The sequence below is a fragment of the Tamandua tetradactyla genome, chromosome 5 (assembly GCF_023851605.1).
Source record: "Tamandua tetradactyla isolate mTamTet1 chromosome 5, mTamTet1.pri, whole genome shotgun sequence".
Lineage (NCBI taxonomy): Eukaryota > Metazoa > Chordata > Mammalia > Pilosa > Myrmecophagidae > Tamandua > Tamandua tetradactyla.
The window spans coordinates 116,819,570-116,834,205 of record NC_135331.1 but is presented as its reverse complement, the minus strand read 5'-3'; the positions used below and the strand labels follow the sequence as shown (position 1 = coordinate 116,834,205).

At 37.6% G+C, this 14,636-nt stretch overlaps 2 pseudogenes; both read left to right on the top strand.

Annotated features, from left to right (window-relative positions):
* The first annotated feature begins 4,341 nt into the window (after window positions 1-4,341).
* Window positions 4,342-10,224, top strand: LOC143683299 (transmembrane emp24 domain-containing protein 2 pseudogene; annotated as a pseudogene).
* LOC143683297 (signal transducing adapter molecule 1 pseudogene) lies at window positions 10,216-11,646 on the top strand (annotated as a pseudogene).
* Window positions 11,647-14,636: the final 2,990 nt, after the last annotated feature.

The window sequence follows — 14,636 nt, the reverse complement described above, 5'->3', positions numbered from 1 at the left end:
TTTTAAGAAGCAGAAGGAAGAATACGTGAGCTAGAAGAAAAAATAATTGAATTACAGCGCACAAAAGAGCAGATGGGCAGAAAGATGGAGAAATGCAGTTGTACTTTAGGGGAATGATAGACAACAATAGGTGTGTGCGGTTTGAATCTGTGGTGGACCCCAGAAAAGCCCTGTCCTTTCATTGTCATTCACTATTGCTGGCTGGGAGCTTTTTGATTGTTTACTTGGAGATGTGACCCACCCAACTATGGGAGGTAACTTTTGATTAGATGACTTTCATGGAGTTGTGACTCCACCCATTCCAGGTGGGTCTTGATTACTTTACTGGAATCCTGTAAAAGAGGAAACATTTTGGAGAGAATCACTTTTAGAGCCAATACAGAGCCCTGTAGCCAGAGACCTTTGGAGGTAAAGAAAGAAAATGCCCCTGAGGGGAAACAAGAAGCCTGGAGAGACAGCTAACAGACGTTGCCATGTTCACCAGGTACCTTTCCAGTTGAGAAAGAAACCCTGAACTTCATTGGCCTTTCTTGAGTGAAGGTAACCTCTTGTTGGTGCCTTAATTTGGACATTTTTATAGACGTGCTTTAATTTGGACAATTTCACAGTCTTAGAACTGTAAACTTACAACTTAATAAATTCCCCCTTTTTAAAAGCTGTTTCAGTTCTGGAATATTGCATTCTGGCAGCTAGCAAACTAGAATAAGGTATACAAATATAAGAATCATTGGTATCCCCAAAGTAGAAGAGAACAGTAAAGGGCTGGGAAATTTAGTTGAAGATATAACTGGGGGAAACTTCAAAACCCTGATAAAAGACATAAATATGCAAATCAAAGAGGTCCATATAGGCCTACTCCAAAACACATACTCATCAAAACTGCCAAATGTTTCAGATAAACAGAAAATCCTGAAAGTAGCATAAGAATAGCATTCTACTACATACAAGGGAAAACACATAAGACTGACTTCAGACTACTCAAAGGCACCATGGAAGCAAGAAGGCAGTAGTATGATACATTTAAAATCCTGAATGAAGGCAGTGGTATGATATATTTAAAATCCTGAATGAAAAGGTTTTCAACCAAGAATTCTTTATTCAGCCAAGTTATTCTTCAAAATTGAGGGAGAGATTAAAACCTTCAAAGACAAATAAAGACTGAGAGAACTAGTCAACAAGAGACCTGCCCTACGAGGTACTAAAGGGAGTCCTATCAGCTGAAAAAAAAAAAAAAAACAGGAGAGGGAGGTCTGGAGGAGGACACAGAATTGAGGAATACCAGTAACAGTAATTTAAAATATAAAAAGAGAGAGAAAGAAAAGAATACATAGCTCTGACAAATAGAAACTAAAGGATAAGATGGTAAACTTAAGAACTACTTTTACAGTAGTTACTTTGAACATTAATGACTAACCTCACCAATTAAAAGATACAGACTGGCAGAATTGATTTTAAAATATAGTCCTTTTATATGTTCTTTATAAGGAGACACATCTTAGATTCAAAGACACAATTAGATTGAAAGTGAAAAGATGGAAGAAGATCTTCTACACAAGCTGTAACCAAAAGAAAGAAGGAGTAGCTATACTAATATCAGATAAAATAGATTTTAAATGTAAAGGTGTCATAAAAGACAAAGGACACTACAAAGTAATAAAATGGACAATTCAGCGAGAGGAAATAACAATTGTAAATTTTTACACTCTCAATTAAGGAGGTTGAAAGTATATGAGACAAACATTGGCAAAACTGAAGAGAGCTATAGATGTTTCAACAGTAATAGTCTGAGACTTCGATACACTGTTGTCTGCTACAAATAGAAAAACCAGATAGAAGATCAACAAGGAAAAACAGAACTTAAACAATAGGATAAATGAATTAGACTTAATAACATATACAGATCATTGTACCCCAACACATCAAGCTTTTCTCTAGAGCTCATGGAACGTTCTCCAGGATAGAGCATATGCTGGGACACAAACTGAGTCTTTATAAATTTGATAAGATTGAAATGATGCAAAGCTCTGACTACAACAGAATGAAGCTGGAAATTAATAATCACCAAAGAAACAGAGCTTTCACAAATATATGGAAATTAAACAACACACTCTTAAATAATCAGTGGGTCAAGAAAGAAATTGCTAGAGGAACTGGTAAATATCTGGAGACAAATGATAGTAAAAATAAAATATATCAAAACATGAAATGCAGCAAAGGCAGTGCTGAAAGGGAAATTTATTGCATTAAATGCCTATATTAAAAAACAAGAATGAGCAAAACTTGAAGATTTAATTGCTCACCTGGAAAATTTAGAGAAAGAACAGCAAACTAACCCCAAAGCAAGTAAAGAAGAAACATAACAAAGATTAAAGCAGAAATAAACAAACTGGAGAACAACAAAAAAAAAACCAATAGAAAAAATCAGCAAAATCAAAAGTTGGTTCTTTGAGAAAAACAATAAAATTGATGATCCTTAGCTAGACTAACAAAAAATAAAAGATAAAAAAGAGAGAGGGAACGTAAATAAACAAAAGCAGAAATGAGAGGAGGGGACATTACCACAGATCATAAAGAAATTTTAAAAATCATAAGAGAACATTATGAACAACTATATGCCAACAAACTAGTTAACTTAGAAGAAATGGACAAATCCTAGAAATGCACGAATTACTTATAATGACTCAAGAAGAAATAGAAGCTCTCAACAAACCAATCACTAGTAAAGAGATTCAGTCATCAAAAATCTTCCCACAGAGAAGGACCAGATTGCTTCACAGAGGAATTTTATCAAACATTCCAAAAAGAACTAAGGCTAATCCTGCTCAAACTCCTCCAAAAAATTGAGGAAAAAGGAATGCTACCTAATTTTGTGAGGAAGCAAACATCACTCTAATATCAAAGCCAGGTAAAGATACTACATGGAAGGAAAACTACAGAGCAATCTCCCTAATGAACATAGATGCAAAAATTCTCGACAAAACACTAGCAAAGCAAATCCAATGACACATTAAAATAATTATACATCATGACCAAGTGGAGTTTATACCATGAATGCAGGGGTGGTTCAACACAAGAAAAATCAGTCAATGTAGTATGGCACATTAACAAATCGAAAGGGAAAAATCACATTGTCATATTGATTGATGCTGAAAGAGCATTTAACAAAATCCAGCATCCTTTCCTGATAAAAAACATTTCAAAAGGAAGGAATCAAAGGAAACTTCCTCAATATCAAAGGGCATACATGAAAAACCCATAGCCAGCATCATACTTAACAGTAAAAGATTGAAAGCATTCCCCCTAAGATTGGGAATGAGTCATGGATGCCCATTGTCAACACTATTAATCAGCATTGTACTAAAATTCCTAGCTGGAGCAATTAGACAGGAGAAAGAAATAAAATGCATCCACATAGAAAAGGAAGGAGTAAAACTTTCATTATTTGCAGATGACATGATTCTATACTTAGAAAATCCGGAAATATCTACAATAAAGCTATGTGAGCAAATAAACAAATTTAGCAAATTGGCAGAATACAAAATTCATGTACAAAAATCACTAATGTTTCTATATACAAGCAATGACCTACCTGATGAGACAATTAAGGAAAAAATTCCATTCAAAATAGTAACCAAAAGAATCAAGTATCTAAGAATAAGTCTAACCAGGGTCATCAAGAACTTGTACACAGAAAATTACAAAAATTGTTAAAAGATTTAAAAAATCACTTAAATAGGTGGAAAGACATTCCATGCTCATGGATAGGGAGGTGGAATGTCATTAAGATGTCAATTCAACCCAAACTGATCTACTAATTCGATGCAATATCCTATAAAATTCCAACAACCTATTTTGAAGACTTGGAAAATCTATTATCAAATTTATTGGGGAGGGAAGGAGATCCTGAATAGCTAAAGATATCCTTAAAAAGAAGAATTAAGTGGGAGGACTATCATTTCCCGACTTCAAAGCTTAATATAAAGCCACAGTGGTCAAAACAGCAGGATACTGGCACAAAGACAGAAGCATCAACCAGTGGAATAGAATCCAGAGTGCAGAGCTAGACCACCAAATCTGTGGACAATTGATCTTCGATAAGGTCCCCAAATCCACTGAACTGGAACAGGATAGTAGTTTCCATACATGGGTATGGGAGTATTGGACATCAATAGCCAAAAGAATGAAAAAGAACCCCTACCTTATCCCCTATACAAAAATGACTTCAAAATGGATTAAAGACCTAACTGTAAAAGCCTATACTGGTGAGGTGGTGGTGGCCGAAGAGGCAGCGCTGGCAGTAACTCTGGAGACCACATTTCTGGTCCTGGCCTCGGCCCTACCATGGAGACCCTCACCAAGCAGCTGGTGCTCCTGACCACTGCCTTGGGCTACCTTGTTAGCATCGATGCACATGCCAACAGTCACTCTTCAAGCGGGTCACCTCAGGCACCTCATCTTCGAAGCGGCTGAGGGTGGCTTCCTGGACATAGATGTAGAGATTTCAGAGCCTGATAATAAAGGAATTTGTAAAGGAGACCAAGAGTCCAGTGGGAAATATACATTTGCTGATCACATGGATAGAACACAGAAGTTTTGCTTTAGTAATAGGATGGCCACAATGAACTCCAAAGACACTGATGTTCACCAATGATACTGGGGAAGCCCCAAAAGGACAACATGGAAACAGAAGCTCACCAGAACAGGCTAGAAGAAAGGATCAATGAGCTAGCAATGGCAGTGACAGCTGTAAAGCATGAACAGGAGTACATGAAAGTTTGGGGGAGACTACACAGAGCGATCAATGACAACACAAACAGCAGAGCAGTCCTTTGGTCCTTCTTTGAAGCTCTTGTTGTAGTTACCATAACACTGAGACAGATCTACTACCTGAAGAGATTTTTTCTTAATCTTGTATGCTGTGTGGTGGGGGTCACATTTCATTCTTTTTCCATTTGACTATCCCATTATTGCAGTACCATTTGTGGAATTTTGGGGTGGGGTGGAGGGAGTGCACAGGCTGGGAATCGAACCCAGGTCTCCACAAAGCAGGTGAGAATTCTACCACTGAACCCATACACCTTGAAGAGATTTTTTTGAAGTCTGGAGGGTTGTTTCAAAGCCTTTTTCTCATATCTGACTGTTTACCACACAATGTCAGTAGCTTTTCTGTTTTTTACTTTCTGAACTGTACAATCACAGTTTATGTTTCTTTTTTATTAATAGTTATGGGGAAAACATTTTTTTAGGAAAGTGATAATGAATATTTGATGTTTGATTTGCATTAGTTCTTATTTGAATTTTCCATTATATAGTTCTTCCAGAACTCAAACACTGTAAATAAAATATAAGAGCATGGTCTTTTTTTCTCTGTTTTCATAATAAAATGCAGTTTGTTCAAGAAATCAGCAGAAGGGCTGATAGTACTTCACTAAACTTACTGCATTCTTTGGATTCCTCTCATGCAGTTCAAGTCATTAAAGATTCTTTTTTTTGAGTCATGAGATACAATCAGTCTGCATCTTGACATTTTCTGCCAAGCTAATAGCACAGCTCTCTCACTTTGGAGAATGCTACCACAGCTGGGTACTTTAAACTTCCTTTCTTGTTTTTGCTTTAAAGATAAAACTTACCCCAATAAGCATTTCCCCCCTAAATTTTTACATTGAAGCTTAAGACTCAGTCACCTCCATGTAAATTGATGACACAAGCAGCTAGCAACCATTTTTTGGTTACTTCCTAACTTATAGAAGTCTCTTAAAGCCAATTCTCTGGGTATCTCAGCAAATGGTAGCTGTTTTTCATTCTGTGCTGGTATGTCTACTTTCTCCACTTTTGGAAAGGAGGAAGTGTATATTCACGCAACTGGAAAAATCTGGGTTTCTGATGCCAAAGGGTTAAAGCCAGTGTAAATATATATATATCATTGCAATGATATACAGACACTACATTATTTTTGATCAGTGGCATTTGGGGCCACTATTTAATTAGCATACTGGACATCAGCGTCAGTACTAGGGTTTTGTCTTTGTTTTTGTTTCTCTTGGGTCTTTCATTTTTGGCACACATGAATTTTGTAGAAAATGAAAAATCAAAATGACTCTTGGTCTCTGATGATGGGTTTAAAATTAAAGGAGCATCTGGTCTGGTATGGGGACGATCCAGAATTATCCTGTGATGGATGTATATTAATTACTTGAACATTTTTTTTGGGATCTTTGCAAGGGGAAAACTAGAAGTAACGAGTTTTATATAATTAATTTAAATTTGTTACAGGTTTTCATATTCAGAAGAAATAATTTTTTTTTTTACTTGGGTGAAAATATTTGCAACAGTTTTTTGGTAAGGTGACTGTGTTTCACTTTAGGACAACTGTTGGCATACCAATCATTTTTGTGTGTGTGAAAACACTTCAAAATTGAATTTAAAGATATAAATTTAAAATTGGTTCAGTAAATAAGCAATTCTTTCAAAAAAAACACAAAATTTTAAAAAAGCCAGTACCATAAAACTTCTAGAAGAAAATGCAAGGAAAAATCTTCAAGATCTAGTAATAAAAGGTAGCTTCTTAAACTTCATATTTAAAGCACAATAGTGAAAGAAAAAATAGACAAGTGGGAAGTCCTTAAGATCAAGAGCTTCTGTACCTCAAAGGACTTTGTTAAAAAGGTGAAGAGGCAGCCAACTCAATGGGAGAAAATATCTGGAAACCACATATTGGATAATGGCTTGATATCCTGTGTAGATAAAAAATTATATAACTCAACAATAAAAGAACACACAGCCCAATTATAAAATGGGCAGAGGATATCAGTAGACACTTTCCTGAAGAACAAATACAAATGGCTATAAAGAGCACATGAAGAGATGCTCATTTTCATTAGTTATAATGCAAATGCAAATTAAGATGACAATGAGATATCACCTCACACGTATAAGACTGACTGCTATTAAATAAACAGAAATCTACAAATGTTGGAGAGGATATAGAGAAATTGGAACAAGTATTCACTGTTGGTGGGAATGGATAATGGTACAGTAACTGTGGAAGATAGCTCGGTGATTCCTCAGAAAACTAAATATTGAGATGCCCTATGACCCAGCAATACCAATATTTGGTATATACCCAGAATAGCTAAGGGCAGTGATATGAACAGACATTTGCATGCTGATGTTCATAGCGGCACTATTCACAATTGCCAAAAGATGGAAACAATTCAAGTGCCCATTAACAGACAAGTGTATTAACAAAATCTGGTATATGCATACTATGGAACATTATACAGCAGTAAGACGAAATGATGTCCTGGAACATGAGAACATGGATGAATCCTGAGGACATAATGCTGGGTGAAATAAGTCAGACACAAAAGGACAGATACTATATGATTTTGCTATTGACTCTGGTAAAGGTCATCTCAAAGGTTACACTGCAGAATTTAACTGACCTAGAGCTACATATAAACTAGAGATAGAGGAAAGGCTACCCAAAGAAGTTGAATCTAAATGTAAGGTAATGTATAGAAGTGACAGTAACTAATTAGCAGGTTTATAAGTAACAGTGCCATATTGAAGGTGAGTATGATTGAAAGGGCATGTATAGTGCCATGTATCCCACTGTTTAAATTTACAATTATAAATAAGTTCTCACATGAACTATTTCAATGGCTCGATAGTGAACAAAGAGTTGGCAGAAGAAGGTTATGGGGGGGATTGAATTGCATGATATAGCCAATAGTTAACAAGATTTCAACAGTAGCACAGTACCACCAGGGGCAACTGGGGGGTGGAGGGGTGGACAGAGGGACAAGTGATAAAAGGTAGTTTTGATTTGACAGCTGGTGATGTGTTTTCTGGTTCTTTGTCATTATGGCCCAATGAAAATTGTCTAAAATTGAGAGTACTGCTGATTGTACAACCAAGCAAAGACACTGTAAGACATGGTTTGTCTTATATTATTACATTATTTTGGACATTATCCATGATGCCCAATCGATGGAGGGAGCCAAAGGATACAATGACTGAGAAACACAATGGTGAATGGTGACACATTTATATGATGGAATAGTGCAGCTACAAAAAGGAGGGATGTCAAGGGGCACACAACAAACTGAATAAACCCTGGGGACAATTTATTGTGCAAAATAAGCCAGACACTAAGAACAAATATGCTAAGGTCTCTCTCAGAAAATACGTATAAGAAAATGGGAGCCTATATTGTGGGCCCTTACAGAAGCCACTTGGTTGAAGTTGTAGATATAATCCTGGATTCTGAGACACTGAACTATAGGTGTATCAGCTGGTATTTCCCTGGAACTTTGAGTAGCTCTGTGACACCTAAGACCCAGAAACAGAGTGCTGCAGACCTGAAAGTAGCATAGGTATATATAATAACAAAGTAACCAAAAAAAGAGATCAGGCCTCAGTTAGAGTTTAAAACAAAGCCAATCTGGCTGGGTCTAAGGTAAATTAGAATGGAGGGTAAAAGATGGTAGTGTACATACTCTAGACCTTTAGCTACTGTATGAGATCAAAGGCAGGTTTATTATGTCAAAACCTAAATTTTCTGTAATATGTAATCTAAATCAACCTGTCTGGATAGCTCATTTAAAAAACCCAAACTCCTGGAGTCCAGAACAGGAAAGAGGTCTTGTAATTCTGTATAACTTAATGTAATACCAGGATATATCTCATACTATGGTGGGCCGATAAATAAAAAGTACTGTTAAAGTCCCTTGAGGGTCTTAAGAGGGGATATATATAGAGAGAGAAAAAAAACATATAACTATTAAATTCTCCAATCTGGAAAACCCTGGGTACTTTCTCAACCACTGGGGACTTCGAAGAAAATAAGCCATGTCTTAGATTTTGAAACTTACCCTTATGAAACTTATTTCTGCAGGGGGGAAACTATGACTACCCATGACAAGGCCTAAGAATTGCTTCCAGGAAGTCTCTTGTTGCTCAGATGCAGCCTCTCTTTCTCTAAGCCCAACTGTGCAAGGGAAATCGTTGCCCCTCCCCACTATGTGATACAAGCCATTCAGGGATCAAAATCTCCCTGACAACATGGGGCGTGAATCCCAGGGATGAGTCTTGCCCTGGCACCGTGGGATTCACAATGCTTTCCTGACCAAAAGGGGGAAAATAAGTGTAATAAAATAAGGCATCAGTGCCTAAGAGATCAAATGGAGTCAAGAGGCTGTTCTGGAGGCTGTCCTTATGTAAGCTTCAGTTAGATGGTGCTAACTGCCATGATTTGCTAAACCCCAACCAGCATCATCTAGGACTTGAACTGTTGACTCTTAAGAACACCTAGGGCTTGAACTGAGACTCTATAAAGGTTTCATGCACTAGGTTTGCCTTCCTGGAACATCTAATTCCCAGAAGTTTCCCAGGTCAGATAATCCTGAAACTCAGAGGACCAACCTTTCCAGAATTATCAATTAATTTCATCCCCCTATCCTTTAGTGTGGACACACCTTCTCAACATGAAAAAGCCAGAGCAGGCATTGCCCAAAGATCCCTATAGATTGGGAGAAGGATTAAAGGAGAAGGAGAAGGTATAACAGAGAAAACGGGATTGAACAAATGAGTATGGCTGCTGAATCACTATATAAATATTCCTTCTGGCCTCCAGTGTTTTGGAACAGCCAGAAGGAAAATATCTGAGATGATGGAATGGTGGCCCATGACAAACTCTGGGATCTGTTCTGTAACTACTTGTTGAAGAGTGCTTTGAAATTATTTCTCTTTTTTCTTTGCTTTGAATATATGTTATATTATACAACAAAAAAGTTTAAAAATAATGTTATTACTATTTCTCAATTGGTTATTAGACCCACCACTGGATCTTGTATTAAATTTATTAATAAAAAGTCTGAATTTTGGCAAGTACTTGGTTAATTATATTTCATTATAATCATAATTATCAGTCAGTTGGGTGAAGCCACATGAAGGAGGCTCAGGAGGAGCCGCTGAGCCTGACAAGCTGGTGTCTGAGCACTGAAGGTGTCTGCTTTCCTGTGCCGTGCCTTTGTTCCAGGTTGTCGAGGGGCTCCCCGTGGGTTCCCTACCCCCCACAGCGATGCTCTTTGCCTAAAACCCCTTGATCAGGACGTGGAGAAAGCAAACAGTGAGGAGAATACTGCTGAGGACTGGAGCCTCATTTTGGGTAATTGTGATAAAGTTGGTCAGTCTCCCACTGGACCTAAAGTTTGTCTTTAGTCCACTATGACAAGGGTCAATCATAAAGATCTTCATGCTGCTATGCAAGCTCTGGTACTTCTAGGACATGAGTATCCACGGTGAAATGTTTCATTTAGAAGCACGTCCAAGAGATTTTGCTAGTGAAGTAAGCAGCATATTAAATAAGGGTCATCCTAAAGTATGTGAAAAATTAAAAGCTCTTATGGTTGAATGGACAGATGAATTTAAGGATGACCCCCAGCTGAATCTGATAGCAGCAATGATCAAGAATCTTAAATAGCAAGGAGTCACCTTTCTCAGTGTTGGTTCTCAGGCTGAAGAACAGGCCTAAGCAAGCCGAGTTCTGGCAGCTAAAGACCCTAGCACAGCAACTAACAGCAAGGAAGAAGATCCAGTAAAAGGCACTGAGTTAGCCCTGAAGGAACAGAGGCAGTCATCAATCCCACCTTTCAGTTTGTATCCAAGCACATTCAATCTCTTAACTAACTACCAACATGAAGGATTAAAAGTTCATTCTATATACGACTTTGAAGCTGCTGAAGATAATGAACTTACTCTAAAGCTGGAGAAATTATTACAGTTCTTGATGACAGTGACCCCAATTGGTAGAAAGGTGAGACCCATCAAGGCCTGGGGTTATTTCCTTCTAATTTTATCTCAGCAGGTCTCACTGCTGCAGAAATGTTTAAAATGGAGAAGAAGGCAATAGAATTCAGTGACAATGTTCAGGTAGAAACACTAGACCCCAAGCCAGAATCAGCCTTCATTGATGGAGATAAAGTGGAAAATTGGTACATAAGATGCAAAGTACAGACCCTAACAGTGACCAGCCAGAGTTCCCAGAGCACCTTCATCTTGAAGTAATGTGTAGCCAGATAGGACCTCTCATTGAGGCGAAGCTGGAAGATATTAATAGAAAATATTCAGAACTCTCAGAGCTTAATGTGAAAGTGAGGGAGGCTCTTTAATTGTCCGCCACGTTAATTAATGAAGACATTCCACATATGCAAAGTTACAGAATCTACAGTATTATGTACAGTCACCTGGTGATTCTGGTTCTCAGGTGTACCCAGGACCTCCTCTGAGTGGTGCTTATTTGATGATGGGGAATACCCAGATGAGCCATTTCCAAAGCTACTGTCTTTCCCTCAAGCAGCTGCCTGCTCTCAGCCAAGGGGCCGTGCCTCTATCTGCAAACCTGGCCCTTCCCTGTCAGCATTCCCAGGCTTCTTACCCTAACATGATGGCCAGTTCTTTCACAGAAATGCATATCTCAGCAAGACTGCAGTGTACAGTCTTCCTCCTGCTGCTGCCATTGTCACCAACCTCACTGGGTACCAGAATGCAGAGACTATTATTTCCCAGCTGCTAGACTATGCCCATGGGCAGCTAGCAGCCACTGCTACTGCAGAAGCTGTATTCCCAGAAGGTTCTGCATAGGGCTTGGAGGCCTGTCTGGGGTCAGTGTGTGCTAAAGGCAGTTCACAGCATGAAGATAATCTTCCTGTCTCAAGATTGGTTTGCCCCAGCTTATAGGAATCTTGATCAACAAGTTCAAATGTTCTAGAAGACAGAACTCTATTCAATTTGTACTGATTTTTTAGTAGGATCCCCTCCCCTGAGGAATGAAACTACTTACATTTAATTCCTTCCTTTCATAATATAAAAAAAATGATACCAGATTATTTGTCTTATAAAATTGCCTGGTCTATAACAAATCAAACTCATAAATACTGTTGTGGCAAATATTATGTACATACTGCTGTATAACTTCCTAGGCCATCTTGTATCACAATGGCATTCATGTAAATATATTTAACAGTTAAATGAATTTATATTACTATTTTATTTTAATCATGAATAACTACCATGTTCCACAGAATTTTGTGTAGATGTAAGATAATTATGCTATTCTTCTAAACTGCAAGAGAACCAAATTGTACCATATTGACATGAGGCACTATGTTATCCCAGTTTCAGTTTCACATTAGACTGAACCTTCCCTTTACTAACTGTGAAAGATAAAGAAAGGAAGGAACAGAGAGAGGGAGAAAGGAGGGAGGGAGAAAGAAAAAGAAAGAAAGTTCTCTGGCAAAAATACGGATATGGGTAAATATAAATGCTAGTACTATTGTATTTTTGATTTGTAGCTCCAATTTTTACTTCCTACAGGACTTAAAAGGCAAATGAATAAAACATAATGATAAATCAATTGTTTGGGGCTTATAATGTATAAATTTGTAATTTGTGACAAGACCTACTTGAATATTGGGGGACGAAGGATATAGGAACATAGTTTATTTATGTATGCTATTGAAGTTATGTTGACATCAAAGCAAACAAGATTGTTATAGATTTAGGATGTTAAATTTAAGCCCCATGATAACCACAAAGAAAATATCAGAGAATATGCAAGCTCACAGAGACAGAAAGTAGAGTACAAGGTACAAGGATTTGGGGGGAAGGGGAAATGAGTTAATGCAAAATGAGTGTAGAGTTTGTTAGGTATGAAAGGGAATCTAGTAACGGGTAAATGGGTAGGATACTGCAACATTGCAAATGCAATTAATCTCACTGAATGGTATGCTTGGGGAGGGGCTGAGATGAGAAGATACAGGTATATATTTTTCCACAATTAAGAAAATAAAGAGAAACTAAAGAGATGGTGACAATAAAATGCAAAACATGAGACTGGATGGGGACTAAGAATGAAGGAGAAAAGGCTCAAAAGGAAATAATTGGGACATAAGAAAGAAATTGAAAATAAAATGTAAGCTTTAAATCAATGTTAAATTTGCTCACCTTGATAACTGCACTTGAAGTGGTAAGTGAATTTTTTTCCATTGGAAATTGTACATGGAAGTATTATGTGTTCAAGGATTATGATGGGTCCAACCTGCTTTCAGATATTCAGAAGATAGATAGATAGACAGACAGACAGACAGACAGGCGGTACATTGAATGACATGGCAAAGGAAGCAAGGTGTTAAAGCTGGTGGATTTGGGTTAGGGTACACTGGAGTTCTCTGTATGGGGTTTGTATTATTTTGCAACTGTCCTGAAAGTTTGAAATAATTTCAAAATAAAAAGTTAAAAAAGGGAAGCAGGTCCAAATAAGAGGACAATAATTTAGTGCTCAACTTAATTCTACCCATTTCCCTGCTCTTCACTTTGGAGGCAAGACATGCAGGGTGCTTTTTGGAACATGACATAATGAAAAGTCTTACACAACATGGAAATGCTGGCTCCACAGTTTAGAAAACAGTAACAAGGAGGACTTCCCAGATTGTCTCTTTTCACGTCTGCTTTGAGAGATTGGACTGAGGAAAATGGTTCAGAGAGTGATGATTCTATGTAATGGAAGATCTGTAGTCCACCTGCGACCTTCATATTACTAAGGCACTTCTGGATGGTTTGCCTAGGGAAAAGACAGAGAGATATTAATCAGAGCTAAAAAAATTCTCATGGGGAGAAAAAAAACTTGCCATAAATAAATCAAAACAAAACATGCAAATCTAATATTTTAATTGCAGGATTGTCCAACTGCAGTTAGGGCTGTACAAAGATATTCAGGGTAGGAAGAAGGACTTGAAGTGAACATAAAGAAGAACTATCCTGTAGAGTATTAAGAGAACAGTGACAATTTTAGGTCCCTAGAAACCAAATCAAGTTCCTTATCACTCTTACAAAAAGGTCCTCACTTATGGGAGTATCTCGTTAAGTAAACACTCTTTCATGATAATCAGCACTTAGCAGCTTAATACTCAGAAGCAATGCAATGGTCAACCCACAAGAGGACATGGACAACTTGAAGCCCAGAATCAGACTTCCCATCTGAAAACTCCTGTCTTTTATTATGAGCAGTGAGAAAGTGGGGCGTTAAGGAGCAGAAGATGTAATACATATAACTATTTAACACATTATTTAAAAATTGCTTATGCCTTTTCAATTGGAAGAAAGCCAAGTCCTCAGTTCTGGGAAAAGTAAATTGAGGTCAACCCATTTTCAATAGAAATTCTTCATGCATCCATCTCCAAACATCACTGCTTGAAAATTTAATTGAACGTGTTTTCATGCCCAGGAAGCCATGAATAATGGCAACAGGGATGGTAAATAATAATTCAAGGTCCTTTGGAAATCTTAACTTTCAAGTAGACAGTAGCCCTCACCATGTCTCAAAGTTGAAATGAACAAATTTACATTGTCTAGTATTTTCACTAAACAGTATCTAATGTCATACAGGTACTGCATGTGGGGGAGAGATCTGTGGACAATAAGGGATGAGGATCATTTTTTAAATGTTTTTTCCTTTCTTTATTGCTCAAGGGCAAATGCGAGCTGTTATGTGGAGGGTCTTTAAGCCCAGAAGGGTGGTGCCCAAGTTTGCACTGGCCTCCCATTGACTGTCTAGGCCCCTGACCAATTCCACT